This window comes from Salmo salar, chromosome ssa25 (assembly GCF_905237065.1).
Source record: "Salmo salar chromosome ssa25, Ssal_v3.1, whole genome shotgun sequence".
Classification (NCBI taxonomy): Eukaryota; Metazoa; Chordata; class Actinopteri; order Salmoniformes; family Salmonidae; genus Salmo; species Salmo salar.
In genome coordinates, this window is record NC_059466.1 from 25,600,858 (window position 1) to 25,617,670 (window position 16,813).

Below are 16,813 nucleotides of genomic sequence, written 5' to 3' on the forward strand. Positions count from 1 at the left end.
AATGAGGTAGGATAAGGGAGGTAAGACAATAAATAGGCCATGGTTGCGAAGTAATTACAATATAGCAATTAAGGAATAAGATAAATAAATAAATTCAGTATGGGGATGCGGTAGTTGGATGGGCTTTTACAGATGGGCTATGTACAGGTGCAGTACTTGGATGGCTTCCTCCAGCTAAATCAAGACAAGTCCGAGGTATTGTTGGAGCCAAAGCACAGAGAAAGAATCTAGCAAAACATTTGAATTCACAGGCAATAAAGATAAAACGCCAGGCAAAAAACTTAGGTGTTGTTTTAGATTCTGAATTAAATTTTGTGTCACACATTAGGAATATGACTAAAAAATTATACATTTACATTTTAGCAGACACTCTTATCCAGAGCAACTTACAGTAGTGAATGCATACATCTCATACATTTTTTTCTCCATACTGGTCCCCCGTGGGAATCTAACCCACAACGCTGGCGTTGAAAACACCATGCTCTACCAACTGAGCCACACGGGACCGTTCTTTTTATCACCTGAGGAACATTGCCAAGGTGCGGATGTTTCTCTCTCAGGCTCATACAGAGAGACTCATCCATGCTTTGATTACAAACAGGCTTGACTACTGTAATGCTCTCCTGTCTGTTATACCCAAGAAAGCCATTGGTCAACTGCAAAACATATAGAATGCTGCAGCACAGATACTGACTAAGACCAGACAGAGAGCTCACATTACACCGGTTTTAAGGTCTCTGCACTGACTGCCTGTGAGTTTTTAAAATAATGTTGAGATTATTCTATTGGTTTTTAAATCAATCCATGACTGTGCACCCCAATACATGTCCCTCAGGTCCTCTGGCACTGGTCTATTAACTATCCCAAAGCCTAGGACCATGAGACATGGAGGCAGCCTTTAGTTATTATGCCCCCAGCCTCTGGAATAGCCTGCCAGAGAACCTGAGGAGGGCCAAAACTGACATATTTAAAAGATATCTTAAAACACATATTTTTAGCTTTGCATTTCCTTAGGGTGCTTTCTAGTTGTTCAGTTTGTGTCCTTCTTTTGTTTTTAATCTTATGTTTGTTGTGTGGTTTTATTTCCGCTTTTCATTGTTTTTTTAATAGTTGTTTTCCTGTACTGTACATTGCGTTGCATTCCATGTCTTAAGTGTGCTGTATAAAGCTTGATTTGATTCGATTTGGGCTGTCAGTCAGATGCAGGGTCACGGTCAGGTCTGATTGGAAAAGCAGCAACAGCTCTAAACAGAAAGAAAGTGGCTGTGTGTGACCTGTTGTTGGCACGTACACATTCATGAGCTAAATATACAGAGCACGGCCATATACGGCCTCGCCACACTCACACAAACACACACACAAACACAAACACACACACAGACTGCCATGCAGCTCTGTAGCTTTGTTTCCCCAGTCAGGTCTGTGTTGAGGATGAGCCAGGGTCATTTGTATGCAGGTGCACCGTGCTCTCATTTAGCTCGGGTTTATTTCTCTGTGTCCGTTTGAAAGAGAGAGAGCGCCTCATTCCAACGCTACAGGGAGCTGATCAGACATCAACATTGATAAGCAAAGTGGCCCTCAGCAATCCCCCATACATGCTCTCTTTGTTTCTCTCTTCCCATTCTGTTTTCTGTCCCTCTACTCTTTCGCTCTCTCTCTCTTTACTCTCTCTTTCTCTGTCTTCTATCTTTAATTACTCCCTTGTTTTTTACACTTGCAGCTATGATCGTCTTGTATGAATATGTAATGTTATCCTCTAATATGAATAGTTATGTATAAGCACATGTACTGCTCACATTCACCTGGGAGCAAAGTGTGTGCTTGGTTACACTACCTTTCCAACTACCTCGAGCTATATAATGTTAATCAATATATTCAATATATTCTTCTTACACACTTCTACCACATTATGTGGTTCCATTTCTCTGACTCACTGCTTCCTCCTCTATCTTAGCCATAAGGTAAAGGTGATCAGGGCTTTGTCGTGGCTAAAGTTAGAAAATATGCTGTACATAACCCCCTTTCCCTTCCTCCTCCCTTTTGGCTCCCTCCCTTGCTCTCTCCTTTTAACTTAAACAATTGATCCCTTCTCAGAATAATTCCATAATCCTTTCATCTCTGCCATTTTTCATAAAGATTTCTGGAAACAATAGCGTGAGGGATGGGCGAAATTTAATCAGCAAGCTTTAAACGCAATTACTACCCGCCATGGAGGAGTGGAGAGTCGGTGTTGGGCGTGGTGGCGGGCGGTGGCAGGAGAGAGAAGGATTGTGGCTGTGTAATGCCCCCATGCCGTTTGCAGTTCCAATGGCCTACACTGTGTGTGTGTGTGTGTGTGTGTGTGTGTGTGTGTGTGTGTGTGTGTGTGTGTGTGTGTGTGTGTGTGTGTGTGTGTGTGTGTGTGTGTGTGTGTGTGTGTGTGTGCGTGTGTGTGTGTGTGTGTGTGTGTGTGTGTGTGTACAGTATGTGTGTGCCTTTGTTACACATAACAATATTGCTGGCTGGCTGCTGCAGATGCCAAGGACAGTCAGGTCATGAGGAAAAGACACACACAAACACAACATTTTATTTAACCAAACCAGGCCTAGTTTTACCACCCCTAGCTTTACCACCCCTATACTATGTAGGATCTTAATTTGATCACTCTTTTGTTTCTGACAATTTTTCTGCAAACTTGTAGTGTTTTTGAGTTCAAAAAAGGCTTCTAAAGTTTGCAATTTCCATTTTGAAATTGCATCAACTTCTACAAAAATGTCCATTTAATTATAATACACAAAATAATTCACATTGCCTGTTGCTGCAGGATTATTTTCCTGCTGTAGCAAACTGTCTCAAATTAAGATCCTACATCTGTACCTCTTTACTACCACTTTACCACCATTCTTCCTTCACTACCACTACCAAGACAACATCTTTCATGCTAAGAATATTGTGGTCCCTTTTGAAAGATGTGTAATTACTATAAATCTGTTGGATATATAGATTTATTGATGTAATGGATTAAACATATATATTGAAAGAAGAGCATTTAGGTATGGATAGTTGGATTTCTTTTGTCTTTTTCCCCTATTTTATATTGACATTTTCCTACAACGGATGCTAGCACAAATGGCCCATGCACTGCGCTCTGAAGTGAAGACAAGCACATTTTTTGCTTCCTTTCTCATTTTTCATCCTTTTTCATTTTTCATTTGTTTTTTTATCAACATCAACCTTGAAGGCGGATCTAAAGGAGATGTATTTCTATGCGGCTGCAGTCTTTTATTTATTGCGAATGTAATTTGTTTTCAAGTGCTGTTATGGGGTCGAGCGCTTGTTTTCCACCCTGACTGTCCTCCTCTCCAGAACAAAAATGACTCATTGTGAACCAGGGAACCGACCTTGAGCCATTTAGATGGAAAGAAAGAAGACAAAATAGATGCCTTATCTGTTAGTATTTAGGAGAGGCTGCGTCTCAAAGGGCACCTTATTCTCTATATAGTGCACTTCCTTAGACCAGAGCTCTATAGGGCTCAGGATGGGCCCTGGTCCAAAATAGTGCACTATATAGAGAATAAGGTGCCCTTTGAGACACAGACATTTTTTTTTAAGTCTCTAGATTCTTGTCCACCATCCCTCCCCATAATAAAATTAAATATAAATGTATTATGATGATCATATGATTAGCACGTGACATTCTTCCTGGCGTGGTCGTTCAGGCGTGAATGTCACCGGAGTCGTTGGGTTCAAAGTAGTGTTTCCACGTCCTTTCCCATCCACTCACAACAACCCCAATGTGCATTAACGCATCACTGCACATGCAGAAAAACACCTATCTCCTCTCCTCCCTCTCTCAACATCTCTCCCCCTCCCGAACCTCTCTTCAGCGAACCTCTCATAAAGTGTTTTATGTAGTAGAGTTAATGCAGTTGTTCTTTTCAGGTCACTAGTTAATTACGTAAAAGCGCAATTTCGTGTGAATGGCTCCCTGGATGTATTTCACTGTGTCCCAGTGTTAACCACATTAAAATAGCATTAAAATAGCACCCCCATTCCTATAGGAGATTTACGTGAGGTCCTCTCCCCCCTGACCTTGTATTAAGCTGTGGTATAAATGGGGTGATATGGGGCTAAATGAACTGCCTAGTTGCCAAGAGCTCTGTCTCATCTGTCTCTTTCTTTAGGTGATTAGAGTGTTTATTACCCAGATATAAAACATTCTGTTACTCTGGATACATAGATAAATAACATTTTTATTTTTATTTTTTATTATTAATAATTTCTTTACAACACATACAACATATCACACCAAACAAACAACAACAAACAAAACACCACATGTCAACATTGTTCTCTCCTCCTATTTTGTCTCAGTGACATTTCTATACTTTCCTTCTCTTTGCATATCACAATTTCATCCTAACAAGAAATATAAATACAAACATTGCATATATGGCAGGGTTAACAATTGATCATTATGTACATTATTTGTGTAAATGTACATATTATTGATTGGTATATTGGTTTTGTATCAATCATTTTGTATCAATACCCATGATTAGTATTAATTACACATAATAAATAACATGTTCTCCCGTTTCCGTTCACTCCAAGACAACTTTAAAGGGCCCATTTTTTTCTTCATATTCCTTTAGCTTTCCAATTCCATTTGCAAACATGTTTTCAAATTTGACATTGTTCATTGACAGCTTGAGCCATTCTGCAAATGAGGGTGACTGCTCCTCTTTACAACGCCTTAAAATGAGAGTTAGCAATGAGAATTAGTGACCTGAGCATAGAAGCATTTGGTGTATTTTCTGGGAGGTTAATTCCCAGCAAGATAACGACTGTATTTGTATGTAGTCCATTTTCTATTGCTCCTTGAAATAGAGAGAATATTATTTTCCAATATGCTTCCAACTTAGGAAACTTGACCAACATATGAACAAGCCCAGCATCATCTGATTTATATCTCCAACATTTGCTGTCGGTTGTCACTTTTGCTTTGTACATTTTAGAGGGAGTCAAGTAAGTTCTATTCATTATATTAAACTCAACCATTTGTGTTATAGACTCTCTGCACGTTTTACAGCAATTTTTCCATTCAATTTCTGCTATATTCATCTTCAAATCTTTACCCCATTTCTCTCTTAAGGGAAGGTCTAGTCCACTTCTTTTTTCGTTTAAGAATTTATACACCCTAGATGCCAGGTGGGTTTTGTAATGGACATCCTTTATGAAACTTTCCAATTTGTTCAAATCATGTTTGAATGTAATTCATCTATCTGCCGACTTGACTGCCTGTACAATTGGAATTATTCTAAAATGGTTGGTAAAGCCGATCTTATCATTTAGTTCATTCAGACCCATAATTGTACAATCTTTATACAAATCAGACATGGTCCAAACTCCCATCTGTAGCCAGTCTCTCCACAATACCGGTCTGTGATTAATTCATATGTGTGGGTTACTCCAGATATTTGTTTGAAAGAAGGTGCATCAGGAGACAACAATTTTAAGAACATTCCAAGAAGCAGATATAGTTGGATGATCTTTCAGATTTTCAGGTAGTATTCCATATGTTATCAATCTAAGTGGCATGGGCTGGGACATTTCTTCTTCAGTTGCTAACCAAGAGGGAGGTTATTTTGGTGGGTAGATGCAGTATATAGTTTGTCTTGTTACTTATGAAATGTAATATTTTTTAATATCCGGAAGTGTCATGCCTCCTTTATATTTTGGCATCATTAGTTTCTCTAAGGCGAAGCGGGGTTGCTTTGAATTTAGGGTTGCTTTGAATAAATGTATCATTGTATCTTGATACATAAATGTGTTTTAGAATGTATAATTCATATGGATATTTGTATACTTTTGCTAACAGCAGGTTCATGTACTGTAGTGTTTATCCTTAAGAACATAAACATTGTTTTCCTTTGAAAACTTTCTCAGCTGTGTGCCAGAGAGAGTCCCCCTGGTCTGGCCTGTAGGTGGGATGAGTGCAGGGTCAACTGTACCTTGTGCTCATAGATCCAGTAAAGCAGTACAGGCTGGACTCACTGCAGCTGCCAGACACAGCCACAGTACTTAGATTAAACACCTACTATCATGACTTGGAATATAGAATTAGAATGTGGTCACATAGTTGTTGTGGTTGTATTAGAATGAGGTTACATCTAGTGGTCACATCGGTGGTTGTATTAGTGTTCTTGGCACAGTTCTGTGGTTCCTCAAGGGAAAACGCTCTGTGGTTTTGTTTATCTCATTGTTTGTTGAAGTTTACTCAGCTCCGATTTGTCACAGAGATGTGGTATCCTTGGTAACGAAACAGGGCCCAGAAGGCCAGGCTGGGATGAGAAGGACTGTTTTCTCTCTCTGTGTGTGTGTGTGTGTGTGTGTGTGTGTGTGTGTGTGTGTGTGTGTGTGTGTGTGTGTGTGTGTGTGTGTGTGTGTGTGTGTGTGTGTGTGTGTGTGTGTGTGCGTGAGGATGATAGATGAGAGGGGAATTACCCATTTGTACAGAAGAGACAGGACTGCCCCCCCTTCCCTCTCTCACTGTGTCTCGCTCTCTGTCCCTCTCACTCTCGCTCTCTGTCCCTCTCACTCTCTCTCTCTCTCTCTCTCTCTCTCTCTCTCTCTCTCTCTCTCTCTCTCTCTCTCTCTCTCTCTCTCTCTCTCTCTCTCTCTCTCTCTCTCTCTCTCTCTCTCAGCCTTCCCTGTAGCTCAAACCCCAGGGTTGTGGGTTTGATTCCCACGGGGGGCCAGCACAAATGTATGCATTCACTACTGTAAGTCGCTCTGGATAAGAGCGTCTGCTAAAATGACTAAAATGTCGCTCTCTCTCCCTCACTCCCCCTCTGTGGGCACAGGAACACACAAACAGTGCCTGCTTGTGTAGGCAACTCTGACTGTGTCTCACATGGCACCGTATTCCCCATATATGACAGAACATTTGACCAGAGCCTATGACATGAAGCCAATGTCTTACTCCTTATTCATCATTTAGAGAAATAAGCACAATATATTGTGATGTGGCTTCTACTCGCTCTGGATAACAGTGTCTACTAAATGGTTACATGTATGTAAAACATAGAGAAAGGTCTTCAAAACTTGTGACCCACCCATTACACCATTACACTATTATATATTAAGGATCAATGTTTTTATCTGTTTGAAATGGTTTCCTGTATAGAGAACTACTTCTGACCATGGATTGTGTGTGGTCAGTTTTACGAGGGTGGCAGCATGAGTGAAGGATGCTTTGTTACGATATAGGAAGACGATTCTAGATTTAATTTTGGATTTGAGATGCTTAATGTGAATCTGAAAGGAGAGTTTACAGTCTAACCAGACACCCAGGTATTTGTAGTTGTCCGCGAATGGGTCCCGTGTGGCTCAGTTGGTAGATCATGGCGTTTGCAACACCAGGGTTGTGGATTCAATTTCCACGGGGGACCAGTACAAAAAAAAAAGTATGAATTGTATGTATTCACTACTGTAAGTTGCTCTGGATAAGAGCGTCTGCAAAATGACTAAAATTATATTCTAAGTCAGAGCTGTCCAGAGTAGTGATGCCGGATGGGCGGGCAGGTGCGGGCAGTGATTGATTGAATAGCATGCATTTAGTTTTACCTGCATTTAAGAGCAGTTGGAGGCCACGGAAGGAGAGTTGTATGGCATTGAAGCTCGTCTGGAGGTTAGTTAACACAGTGTCCAAAGAGGGGCCAGAAGTATGCAGAATGGTGTCGTCTGCGTAGAGGTGGATCAGATAATCACCAGCAGCAAGAGCAACATCATTGATGTATACAGAGAAGAGAGTCGGCCCGAGAATTGAACCCTGTGGCACACCTATAGAGACTGCCAGAGGTCCGGACAACAGGCCCTCTGATTTGACACACTGAACTCTATCAGAGAAGTCGTTGGTAAACCAGGCGAGGCAATCATTTGAGAAACCAAGGCTGTCGAGTCTGCCAATAAGAATGTGGTGATTGACAGAGTCGAAAGCCTTGGCCAGGTCGATAAATACGGCTGCACAGTAATGTCTCTTATTGATGGCGGTTATGATATAATTTAGGACCTTGAGCATGGCTGAGGTGCACCCATGACCAGCTCTGAAACCAGATTGCATAGCGGAGAAGGTACGATGGCATTCGAAATGGTCGGTAATCTGTTTGTTAACTTGGCTTTCGAAGACCTTAGAAAGACAGCGTAGGATAGATATAGGTCTGTAGCAGTTTGGTTCTAGAGTGTCACCCCCCTTGAAGTGGGGGATGACTGCGGCAGCTTTCCAATCTTTGGGAATCTCAGACGATACGAAAGAGAGGTTGAACAGGCTAGTAATAGGGGTTGCAACAATTTCAGCAGATAATTTTAGAAAGAGAGGGTCCAGATTGTCTAGCCCGGCTGATTTGTATGGGTCCAGATTTTGCAGCTCTTTCAGAACATCAGCTATCTGGATTTGGGTGAAGGAGAAATGGTGGGGGCTTTGGTGGGTTGCTGTGGAGGGTGTCGGGCAGTTGACCGGGGTAGGGGTAGCCAGGTGGAAAGCATGGCCAGCCGTAGAGAAATGCTTAATGAAATTCTCAATTATAGTGGATTTATCGGTGGTAACAGTGTTTCCTAGCCTCAGAGCAGTGGGCAGCTGGGAGGAGGTGCTCTTATTCTCCATGGACTTTACAGTGTCCCAGAACTTTTTTGAGTTAGTACTACAGGATGCAAATTTCTGTTTGAAAAAGCTAGCCTTAGCTTTTCTAACTGCCTGTGTATATTTGTTCCTAACTTCCCTGAAAAGTTGCATATCATGGGGGCTATTCGATGCTAATGCAGAACGCCACAGGATGTTTTTGTGCTGGTCAAGGGCAGACAGGTCTGGAGTGAACCAAGGATGATATCTATTCCTAGTTCTACATTTTTTGAGTGGGGCATGCTTATTTAAGATGGTGAGGAAGCACTTTTAAAGAATAGCCAGGCATCATCTACTGACGGGATGAGGTCAGTGTCATTCCAGGAAACCCCGCCCAGGTCGATTCGAAAGGCCTGCTCGCAGAAGTGTTTTAGGGAGCGTTTGGCAGTGATGAGGGGTGGTCGTTTGGTCGCAGACCCATTACGGATGCATCAATGAGGCAGTGATCGCTGAGATCTTGATTGAAAACAGCAGAGGTGTATTTGGAGGGCGAGTTAGTTAGGATGATATCTATGCGGGTGCCCGTGTTTACGGATTTGGGGTTGTACCTGGTAGGTTCATTGATAATTTGTGTGAGATTGAGGGCATCAAGCTTAGATTGGAGGATGGCCGGGGTGTTAAGCATGTTCCAGTTCAGGTCACCTAGTAGCACGAGCTCAGAAGATAGATGGGGAGCAATCAATTCACATATGGTATCGAGGGCACAGCTGGGGGCAGAGGGAGGTCTATAGCATGCGGCAACAGTGAGAGACTTGTTTCTGGAAAGGTGAATTTTTAGAAGTAGAAGCTCGAATTGTTTGGGTACAGACTTGGATAGTAATACAGAACTCTGCAGGCTATATTTACAGTAGATTGCAACACCGCCCCCTTTGGCAGTTCTATCTTGGCAGAAAATGTTATAGTTATGGAGATTTCACGGTTTTTGGTGGTTTTCCAAAGCCAGGATTCAGACACGGCTAAGACATCCGGGTTGGCAGAGTGTGCTAAAGCAGTGAGTAAAACAAACTTAGGGAGTAGGCTTCTAATGTTAACATGCATGAAACCAAGGCTATTACGGTTACAGAAGTCAACAAATGAGAGCACCTGGGGAGTGGGAGTGGAGCTAGGCACTGCAGGACCTGTATTAACCTCCACATCACCAGAGGAACAGAGGAGAAGTAGGATAAGGGTACGGCTAAAGGCTATATGAACTGGCCGTCTAGCACGTTTGGAACAGAGAGTAAAAGGAGCAGGTTTCTGGGCACTATAGCATAGATTCAAGGCATAGTGTACAGACAAAGGTAAGGTAGGATGTGAGTACATTGGAGGTAAACCTAGGCATTGAGTAATGATGAGAGAGATTTAGTCTCTAGAGACGTTTAAACCAGGTGATGTCATCGCATATGTAGGAGGTGGAACAACATGTTTGGTTAAGGCATATTGAGCAGGGCTAGAGGCTCTACAGTGAAATAAGACAGTAATCACTAACCAGGACAGTAATGGACGAGGCATATTGATATTAGAGAGAGGCATGCGAAGCCAAGTGATCATATGGGTCCAGTGATTGGTTGGGCTGACTGGGGACACGGCGATTCAGACAGTTAGCAGGCCGATGCTAAAGAGCTAACAGTTATTAGGCCGGGGCTAAACAAGCTAGCAATTAGCAGACCGGGGCTGGCAAGCTAGCAGTTAGCAGACCGGGTTAGCAAGCAAGCAGTTGGCAGACCGGGGCTAGCAGTTAGCAGACCGGGGCAGGCATGCTAGCAGTTAGCAGACCGGGGCTAGCAAGTTAGCTTTTGGGGGACGTCGCGATGGGGGTAAGTCTGTTTTTGCCTCTTCGTGCGGTGATGTCGATAGACCAGTCGTGGAATTAGTAGGGTTCCAAGTAGCTCTAGATAGCTAGCAGGCCGGTTAGCAGAATGGGCCTTCAGCGGACGTTGCGCCTGAGGGGCCTTTTGGAATCCCCGGGCAGATTATGTCGGTATTCCAGTCGTAGAAGATCGGCGGGGTTCCGTGCCCCGTACCGGCAGTAGAAGGGGTCCGGATATTGTAGCCCAGGAGTGGGCTTCGGTGGTAGCACAGTAGCCCTGGCCGAGCTAGCTTCAGGCTAATTGGTGCTTGCTCCGGGATGGAAACGCTAGGGAGGAGTCGTCACCCGGGATTGCGGTTAGCTAGTTGCGAAGATCCAGATGAAAATGTTCAGAGTTTGCGGTAGGAATCTGGGGATATGGGGAAAAAAATATATAAAATAATAATAGGTCCGTTATGCTCTGGTTTGAGTCACGTTGTTCGAACTGACGAGAGCTTTCCGAGCTAAAGGTTAGCTGATGACCGCTAGCAATGGTTTGCTGACTGATAGCTGGTAGGTAGTTAGCTGGCTAGCTTCAGTTGAGGGATTCCAGATCCGAAGTAAATAGAAATACTTTAGAAAAAAAAAACAGATCCACGCCACATTGGGTGAGGCGGGTTGCAGGAGAGGATTTAGAAGTTGAGGTTTAGGAAAATATTTTAAACAGATATGCGAAGAAAAGGATGTAAGAAGATATATACAAGGGACACGACAGGACAAAGACGTCTGACTGCTACGCCATCTTGGAAATAGGCTGTGTGTGTGTGTGTGTGTGTGTGTGTGTGTGTGTGTGTGTGTGTGTGTGTGTGTGTGTGTGTGTGTGTGTGTGTGTGTGTGTGTGTGTGTGTGTGTGTGTGTGTTTGTGAACAGTAGGGTTGTGAACAGCATGTTTCTTTAATTGTGTTCAGTCTTGTATAGACTAATTCATATTTTTCAAGGTGCACCCTTCTGGGCCTCAGTACTAGTATACTGCTGATTGGTAATTGATGCGCTAGGCGAGCTCAGGAAGATAAAGGGCGATTCAATTTACTAAACTATGTCCATCTAAACTAGGCCGTGTGTGTGTGTTCGTGGGGTGTGTGTGTCTGTGAAAAAAACAGTTTACCCCAAACTGCCCTCCCTATTACAGAAACGTCAGGTTCATAGAATCCATGTGTGTGTCTCTGTGTTTATGAAAAAATTCCCAAACTGCAATTTCACACTATAAATACAGTGAAGGTTTTTTCATTATTATTGAGAATATGAAGCCGTTTATCATGTTAAGACTTTCACAGCATAAGGTTAGTTGGAACGTGTGGTGTATAAACACACACACACACACACACACACACACATAAACACACTAGAAAGAATGACCTCAGATCCCCATATAAAACACGTGAATATTCTCCATCTTATCATTTTATTAGTTAACACAATAACAACAAGACAATGATTTGCATCCTTTATAAAAAGGCCATTAAAGCCTTTTCCAATTCCAACCATGCGAGCTGTATGAGCCAAGTTTGATATCTGCCTCCCAGAATTAATCACATTTCTCCCCACTCCGCAATTAAAAAACAGAAGGAGCGTTTACCCTTGGAAGAATTGGCTGCATACATTTGTTCTGCTTTCCTCCGATGGTTTGTTTGGGATGGAGGGATGGAAAGAGGAGGGCAGGGAGAGGTGGGTGGGAGGGAGGGAGGCGGAAGAGATGTTTTGACATACAGTAGACGTGTGTGTGTGTGTGTGTGTGTGGCTCATGGGACCAGGGATAGCTGGGAACCCAGGCTCAGTGAATAGGCTAATTAAGAGACCGCTTTCAACCCACTAAACAATCAACAGAGGCATACACTACCTGCTGCCAGCCACACACACACACACACACACACACACACACACACACACACACACACACACACACACACACACACACACACACACACATCAACTTCCAGCAACACCAGCCATGCAAGTAGCAGACAGCGGCAGCTACTCAAGCACACAGCATACAGTGTAGGAGGGTTAGTGCTGTTTTATTTTACAGTACATTTGTTAGTATGTCTTGTCTTTCTATTGTGTGTGTGTGTGTGTGTGTGTGTGTGTGTGTGTGTGTGTGTGTGTGTGTGTGTGTGTGTGTGTGTGTGTGTGTGTGTGTGTGTGTGTGTGTGTGTGTGTGTGTGTGCGTGTGCATGTGTGTGTGTGTGGACATGTTTAACTATTCTTGTGGGGACCAGAAGTCAAGAATAGTAAACAAACAAACATTTTACCAACTGGCGACATTTTGTTAGTCTCCACGAGGTCAAATGCTATTTCTAGGGGGGTTAGGGTTAAGGTTAGAATTAGGGTTTGGGTTAGAATTACGTTAAGGATTAGGGTTAGGAGCTAGGGTCAGTTTTAGGGTTAGGAGCTAGGTTTAGGGTTAGGATTAAGGTTAGGGTTAGGGTAAGAGTACGGGTTAGGGTTAGGGTTAGGTTTAGGGTTAGGGAAAATATCATTTTGAATGGGACTGAACCCTAACTGAACTGAACCCGAACCCTAACCCTAACGCCAACAAGGTTAACTGTACAAGACTGTGTGTGTGTGTGTATGTGTGTGTGCATGTTTGGTTTATTAATTCTCTCCATGAAGGATTACTTGGTCCACTCTGTGGTTTCTGTCCCTCTTCCATTGGGTGTTAACTGTATGCTTGTTAATATTATAGTTGAGTGCCTGTTTGGAGGATAAATGGTGAATAACGACACACTGTCATGAATCCCAATCTGCCTCCCAAATGGAGCCCTATTCCCTATCAAGTGCATTCCTTTTGACAACATCCCTATGAGCCCTGGTCAAAAGAAGTGGACTATATCTAGTAGGGTGACATTTGGGCCTAAGACTTACTCTGCATCCTCCAGACCTCTTTAGTCAATGAACACAATCATAAATCAATGCTCATACGCTAGCTGCTATTACAGGCTGTTCAAGGAAGCAATTTCTCATCAAGGGTTATTGTGTGTGCTGCCGTGTTGAAGCTATAATCAATTTCTACCTGCATCTTATATCACACTGCTCTTTTGTGTCCAAAGCAAGTTGTGTGTGTGTGTGTGTGTGTGTGTGTGTGTGTGTGTGTGTGTGTGTGTGTGTGTGTGTGTGTGTGTGTGTGTGTGTGTGTGTGTGTGTGTGTGTGTGTGTGTGTGTGTGTGTGTGTGTGTGTGTATACCTCTTAAGTTACTACTAAATCATCAAGTCTAGACTTGTTTCTGTTGGTTGTAATTTGGGGAAAATTCTGTCACATCTGCTCCTGCAACGCCCTCTACTGCTCATCCTGTGTCTCCTTGACCTGCCGCCACTCCACCAGTACTCTCTCCCTCTCCCTCTCTCTTTATGTATGTGTGTGATTGTGTGGGCGGAGACAGGTGTGCTGGAGTCAAGGCAGATCCCCACCAGCTGCAACCTGTTCCATAATCAAGACTTCTACAAATACTCAGCCCTGCCACTTCCACGCTGCCAGATCATAATTTCTGCTCAGTCAGTCTACGCTTCTAGCCGTTTGTTACTGTTAGATCCTGTTGTGCCTGGTTTCCTTGCCTGATGCTGTTGTCCTCTCCGCTACAGTTCCGCCTGCTCTGACTCTGGTCCCTGTCTCCAGTTCCACGTCTCGTCATCCTGCTACTCTGTCCTGGATTCCCCACTCTACCACTCCCTTGGATTCCCCTTTTGACCTTCTTACCCTGTCCCAACCCCTCTCGCTCCATCCTCAGCCTCCACACCTCGTTTCCTGCAACCCACCCTAGCTTCCCCTGGCCAGCACTCCATCTTCCCCCTGTGTTTTAATAAATACCTTGGTTACTTCATCCCAGTCTCCTCGTCTGAGTCTGCTCTTGGGTTCCCCTGTTCCACTCTGCGTATCAGTACGATCTGGCCAAAGAGACGAACCCAGCAGACTCTGCTTTGCTCCACCAAACCCTCGGCGGCCAAGGCGCCCTGCTCGAGCAACATGACCAAGCCCTGAAGACTTTTCTGGAGCACATCAAGGAGTTTTCACAGAACCTGTCTGACCTACAGGTCCAACCTTTCGCCCAGAGCTCACAACCAGTTCTCCTCTGCTCCGGGAGCTGTTTCTTCCGACTCCTGAGTGTTACAATGGCAACCTCGGAGCTTGTCTTTGCCTTTTTGGTACAATGTTCAATAGTATTTGAGCAACAGCCCTACTCTTATGCTAGCGAATGGGCCAAGATTTCCTTTCTGATTGGCTGCCTCCGTGGATCAGTGCTTTCCTGGGCCATGGCGGTGTGGGAGAGACAGTCCCCTATCTGCTTCTCCTACTCCAGATTCACGGAGGAGATGAAGAAATCTTTGACCACCCGGTCTGCAGTAAGGATGCCGCTAAACGACTCCTGTCCCTCCGTCAAGGCCCCCATAGTGTTGCTGAGATGGCATGTGAGTTTCGCACCATCGCCACTGAGAGCGGCTGGAATGAGGAGGCCCTTCAGGGAGCATTCCGGAACGCGCTCACTGAGACCCTCAAGGACGAGTTGGTGTCCAGGGATGAGCCTGATGGACTTGATGAACTCATCTCTCTCGCTATTCGCGTCGACAACCGTCTCAGTGAGCGTCGGAGGGAGAGGGTAGGTAGGGATGCATGTCCCATAACATCTGCTTTAGTGCCTTGTCCTCCTTCTCCGACTGCATCCCATCCCCAGGCTCATCCAGATCCTGAACCCATGCAGCTCGGCCGGGTCCGTCTCTCTCCAGAGGAGAGGCAACGACAAATCGGCGCTAGGAGCTGTCTCTACTTTGGCCGGGTTGTTCACTTTGTCTCCACTTGTTCCCTGCGTCTAGCAAAAGAGGGGACTCAGCAGTAGTGGGGGATATACTGTTGAGCCAAATTGCCTGCCCATCTTCCCCCAGACCCCTGCTTGAAGGCAACTTTTCCTCTGTCTGCTCTCATCAATTCGGGTGCCGACGAGAGCTTCCTGGACTGAGGTGTTGTTACCCAGTTGGGCCTGGACACTGTCCCACTCGATTCACCCCTCAATGCCAACGCTCTCAATAGAAAGCTCCTCGCCCGTGTCCGTGAGAGAACTGTCCCTGTTGTCATGACGTTGGCCTCTTTTGGTACAGGGAGGACAGTTGACCCCTCCCTTTTGCACACAATCCACCTTGTGTGTAAAGGGTCGTAAAAACTCTAAAATTCCAGGAGAGTCTCTGGCCACATGGCCCATAGAGAGACACAGGAAATTCTTCCAACTCATAGAATTGGAAAGCCAAGCGACATTTTGTGTTCTGGAGAAGGTATGGAAGATTGGTGAAGAATCCAGCTACGAACTGATCCGCTTGGTACCATTTTGTGATACTCAGAAGAGACAATATAGCCATATTACCATAAAACTGTTTATATAATAGACTCAGTTTAAGACTTACATCATATGGGTGTATGGAATGTATTAATAAGGATAAAGCTTTTGTAAGACATTGAGATGCTATGTACTGATGTAATGAGATAGAATTGTATTTCTGTAACCAAATCTAACTCAGTCATAGGCACGCCCCCAGGGACCCATACAGGACCAGGCGTCATTTGACAAGCTGTTCTATGGGCACTATAAAACACCCCCGGATTTACATTTCTTCAGACCAGGCCTACACTCCGTTGGCTAATAGGTTTTACCTTCCAATTCCTCTACTGAAAGTGAACCATACCACGTGGTTAACTTTTAGACTATCGATACTGACAGAATAAGAACAAGTCTTTGATATTAATTATTAGTCTGCAGCTAAGTAAATTATATCATTGAACGCGAAGACCAACGAACCAACCATTCGATGACGACATTAATGAATGTCGCTCTGAAAGATCCATTCTAACCGAGAGAGAGAGAGAGAGAGAACGCGGACAAAACTCCCCAACAGAACTACTCTCCAACAAGAATCAGAACGACACACTGAGCGTAAATATATATTGATTGCAATTGTTCCCGAATGAGTGAGCCTTCAACTGTCAATTGTTAATATTAATGAACCCTGTGTAACTTCTCAGCCGACCTTTTATGATCCAATGATCCATTGTTCAACAGGCCGACCTGCCTGTTTAGCCAGTAGGGCACATTCCGATACCAATCCTTTGTGACGATAATGACTGTTTATGTTTTTCTGTTAATTACTTAGTGTAGTAAATAAATGATTTTAAGACAATTGATGTATGGATGATTTTAGTAAAGACTGGGTTCGTGCAGATACAACAATTTACGACGTTTGGTATGAGACTGGACTAGAGGTAAAATACACCAATTAAACTAGAAGATAATCTGCCTATACTATAATATAATATAATATTATAGTACAGGAAAGTTATATTAGGAAAA

At 43.8% G+C, this 16,813-nt stretch overlaps 1 protein-coding gene and 1 non-coding gene across 3 annotated transcripts in view; one reads left to right on the plus strand and one right to left on the minus strand.

Moving 5' to 3' along the window:
• LOC106586446 (receptor tyrosine-protein kinase erbB-4) overlaps window positions 1-16,813 on the plus strand; it is a 478,367-nt gene that overhangs the window by 318,579 nt on the left and 142,975 nt on the right. The window lies entirely within an intron of this gene.
• trnae-uuc (transfer RNA glutamic acid (anticodon UUC)) lies at window positions 432-507 on the minus strand. The gene has a single exon. It is a non-coding gene; the product is annotated as a tRNA-Glu (tRNA).